Source organism: Arachis hypogaea, chromosome 17 (assembly GCF_003086295.3).
Source record: "Arachis hypogaea cultivar Tifrunner chromosome 17, arahy.Tifrunner.gnm2.J5K5, whole genome shotgun sequence".
NCBI lineage: Eukaryota > Viridiplantae > Streptophyta > Magnoliopsida > Fabales > Fabaceae > Arachis > Arachis hypogaea.
In genome coordinates, this window is record NC_092052.1 from 65,018,877 (window position 1) to 65,023,455 (window position 4,579).

Below are 4,579 nucleotides of genomic sequence, written 5' to 3' on the forward strand. Positions count from 1 at the left end.
ACTTCACATGATCATCAACCTAAAGAACTCATAAAATAACAATGGAAAATAAATAGATATAATTAAATAACATTGGGTTGCCTCCCAATAAGCGCTTCTTTAATGTCAATAGCTTGACAGTGAGCTCTCATGGAGCTTCACAGATAATCAGAGCAGGGTTGGGGCCTCTCAACACCAAACTTAGAGTTTGGTTGTGGCCTCCCAACACCAAACTTAGAGTTTGAATGTGGGGTTTTTGTTTGACTCTGTATTGAGAGAAGCTTTTCATGCTTCCTCTCCATGGTTACAGAAGGAGAACCTTGAGTTCTGAATACAAGGTAGTCCGCATTCAACTGAAGGACCAACTCTCCTCTGTCAACATCAATCACAACTTTTGCTATGGTTAGGAAGGGTCTGCCAAGGATGATGGATTCATCCTCATCCTTCCTAGTGTCTAAGATTATGAAATCAGCAGGGATGTAGAGGCCTTCAACTTTCACAAGCACATCCTCTACTAGCCCATACGCCTGTTTCATTGATTTGTCTGCCATTTCTAGTGAGATTCTTGTAGCTTGAACCTCAAAGATTCCCAGTTTCTTCATTACAGAAAATGGCATGAGGTTTATCCCTGACCCCAGGTCACACAAAGCCTTCTCAAAGGTCATGGTGCCTATGGTACAAGGTATGAAGAATTTTCCGGGATCCGGTTTCTTCTGAGGTAATGTCTGCCTCATTAATGCATTCAGTTCATTGGTGAATAAGGGGGTTTCATCTTCCCAAGTCTCATTACCAAACAACTTGGCATTCAGCTTCATGATTTCTTCTAGATACTTAGCAACTTACTCTTCAATGATGTCTTCATCCTCTTCAGAGGAGGAATATTCATCAGAGCTCATGAATGGTAGACGGAAGTTCACTGGAATCCCTATGGTCTCTGTATGAGCCTCGGATTCCTTTTGTTCCTCAAAGGGGAACTCCTTTCTGTCCAGAGGATGTCCCATGAGGCTTTTCTCACTGGGATTCACGTCCTCCTCACTCTCTCCAGGTTCGGCCATGTTTGTCATGGTTATGGCCTTGCACTCTCTCTTGGGATTTTCTTTTGTATTTCTTGGGAGAGTACTGGGAGGAGTTTCAGTAATTTTGTTACTCAGCTGACCCACCTGTACCTCCAAATTTCTAATGGAGGACCTTGTTTCATTCATGAAACTTAGAGAGGTCTTAGATAGATCAGAGACTATAGTTGCGAGGCCAGAATGACTCTGTTCAGAATTCTCTGTCTGTTACTGAGAAGATGATGGAAAAGGCTTGCTTTTGCTAAACCTATTTCTTCCACCATTATTATTGAAGCCTTGTTGAGGCTTCTGTTGATCCTTCCATGAGAAATTTGGATGATTTCTCCATGAAGGATTATAGGTGTTTTCATAGGGTTCTCCCATGTAATTCACCTCTGCTATTGTAGGGTTCTCAGGATCATAAGCTTCTTCTTCAGAAGATGCTTCTTTAGTACTGTTGGATGCAGCTTGCAATCCATTCAGACTCTGAGAAATCATATTGACTCAGTCAATATTTTGTTCTGAGCCAATATGGCATTCAGAGTATCAATTTTAAGAACTCCCTTCTTCTGGAGCGTTCCATTGTTCACAGGATTCCTCTTAGAGGTGTACATGAACTGGTTATTTGCAACCATTTCAATGTGTTCCTGAGCTTCTGCAGGGGTTTTCACGTGAAGAGATCCTCCTGCAGAATGGTCCAATGACATTTTTGATAACTCAGACAGACCATCATAGAATATACTTATGATGCTCCACTCTGGAAGCATGTCAGTAGGACACCTTTTGATCAGTTGCTTGTATCTTTCCCAAGCTTCATAGAGGGATTCTCCTTCCTTTTGTCTGAAGGTTTGGATTTCCACTCTGAGCTTGCTCATCTTTTGAGGTGGAAAGAATTTGGCCAGGAAAGCACTGACCAGCTTATCCCAAGAGTTTAGGCTATCCTTAGGTTATGAATCCAACCATGTTCTAGCTCTGTCTCTTACAGTAAAAGGGAAAAGCATAAGCTTGTAGACCTCGGGATCAACTCCATTGGTCTTGACAGTGTCACAGATTTGCAAGAATTCAGCTAAAAACTTATGAGGATCTTCCATTGGAAGTCCATGAAACTTGCAATTCTGCTGCATTAGAGAAACCAATTGAGGCTTAAGCTCAAAGTTATTTTCTCCAATTGCAGGAATTGAGATGCTTCTTCCATAGAAGTTGGAAGAGGGTGCAATAAAGTCACCAAGCATCTTCCTTGCATCTCCACCATTGTTATTAGGTTCGGCCATGTCTTCCTCTTTTTTGAAAATCTCTGCCAGGTTCTCTCCAAAGAGTTGTGCTTTAGCTTCCCTTAGCTTCCTCTTCAAAGTCCTTTCAGGTTCAGGATCAGCTTCACAGTATAGAGAGTCCTTATGTGAGTATAAGAAGAAAAGAATAGAAGAAGGAGAAGAGAAAAACTCGAACATAGAAAAGAAGATGGGGTTCAAATTATGAGAGAAGTGTTAGTAGATAAATAAATAAATAGAAAGAGATGAGAGGGTGAAGAATTCAAAAATTAAATAAAATAAACTAAAAATATTTTTTATTTTTATTTTAAATGTTAATTAGAATTCAAAAATTAAGGAGGAAAATAAAATTAAATTGAAATTTAAAACAATTAGTTAATGAAAAGAAATTTTTGAAAAAAAAGAGGTTAGTAATTTTCGAAAATAAGAGAGAGAAAAGTAGTTAGGTGGTTTTGGAAAAGATAAGAATTTTTAAAAATCAAACAAAAAGTTAAGTGGTTAATTGAAAAAGATTTTGGAAATCAATTTTGAAAAGATGGGAAGTTAGAAAAGATTTTAAAATTAAGTTTTGAAAAAGATATGATTGAAATTTATGATTGAAAATTATTTTGAAAAAGATTTGAAAAAGAAATTTAAAAAGATTTGATTTTGAAAATTGAAGTTGATTACTTGACTAACAAGAAACTAAAAGATATGATTCTAAAATTTAAAGATTGAACCTTTCTTAATAGGCAAGTGGTGCACGAAATTGTGATCTCAGGCAACGGCGCCAAAAACTCTGTACGCACGTCTTAATAAATTGTTTTTCATTCACAACTTCGATACAACTAACCAGCAAGTGCACTGGGTCGTCCAAGTAATAAACCTTACGTGAGTAAGGGTCGATCCCACGGAGATTGTTGGTATGAAGCAAGCTATGGTCACCTTGTAGATCTCAGTCAGGCGGATATAAAATAGTATTGGAGTTTTCAAAAATATATAATAAAATAAGGATAGAAATACTTATGTAAATCATTGGTGAGAATTTCAGATAAGCGCATAGAGATGCTTTCGTTCCTCTGAACCTCTGCTTTCCTACTGTCTTCATCCAATCAATCCTACTCCTTTCCATGGCTGGCTTTATGTAAGGACATCACCGTTGTCAATGGCTACTTTTTATCCTCTCTGGAAAATGGTCTGATGCGCTGTCATTGCATGGCTAATCGTCTGGAGGCATCACCCTTGTCAATGGCTGCATCCCATCCTATTGTGAAAATGGTCCAAATGCTCTGTCACAGCACGGCTAATCATCTGAGGTTCTCGATCATACTGGAATAGGATTCACCCTCCTTTTGCGTCTGTCACTACGCCCAGCACTCGCGCGTTTGAAGTTCGTCACAGTCATTCAATCCCAGAGTCCTACTCGGAATACCACAGACAAGGTTTAGACTTTCCGGACTCTCATGAATGCCGCCATCAATCTAGCTTATACCACGAAGATTCTAATTAAGAGATCCAAGAGATACTCATTCAATCTAAGGTGGAACGGAAGTGGTTGTCAGGCACGCGTTCGTGGGGGAATGATGATGATTGTCACGTTCATCACATTCAGGTTGAAGTGCGAATGAATATCTTAGAAGCGGAATAAGTTGAATTGAATAGAAAAACAGTAGTACTTTGCATTAATCTTTGAGGAACAGCAGAGCTCCACACCTTAATCTATGGAGTGTAGAAACTCTATCGTTGAAAATACATAAGTGAATAGAGGGTAAGCATGGCTGAGTGGCCAGCCTCCCATGGAGGTCTAGAGATCTAAAAATAATCAAAAGATGTTCAAAGATGTCAAATACAATAGTAAAAAGTCCTATTTATACTAAACTAGTTACTAGGGTTTACAGAAGTAAATAATTGATGCATAAATCCACTTCCGGGGTCCACTTGGTGTGTGCTTGGGCTGAGCTTGAATGTTACACGTGCAGAGGCTCTTTCTGGAGTTGAACGCCAGGTTGTAACGTATTTCTGGCGTTCAACTCTGGTTTGTGACGTGTTTCTGGCGTTTAACTCCAGACAGCAGCGTAGAACTGGCGTTCAACGCCCTTTTACGTCATCTAAACTCGGCCAAAGTATAAACTATTATATATTGCTGGAAAGCCCTGGATGTCTACTTTCCAACACAATTGGAAGCGCGCCATTTTGAGTTTTGTAGCTCAAGAAAATCCACTTTGAGTGCAGGGAGGTCAGAATCCAACAGCATCAGCAGTCCTTCTTCTACCTCTGAATCTGATTTTTGCTCAAGTCCCT

The 4,579-nt window shown here is 39.4% G+C and overlaps 1 non-coding gene across 1 annotated transcript; it reads left to right on the forward strand.

The window, feature by feature from the left end:
• The first annotated feature begins 1,796 nt into the window (after positions 1 to 1,796).
• Positions 1,797 to 1,900, forward strand: LOC112767844 (small nucleolar RNA R71). Its single transcript, XR_003185284.1, has one exon. It is a non-coding gene; the product is annotated as a small nucleolar RNA R71 (small nucleolar RNA).
• The last annotated feature ends 2,679 nt before the right edge of the window (positions 1,901 to 4,579 follow it).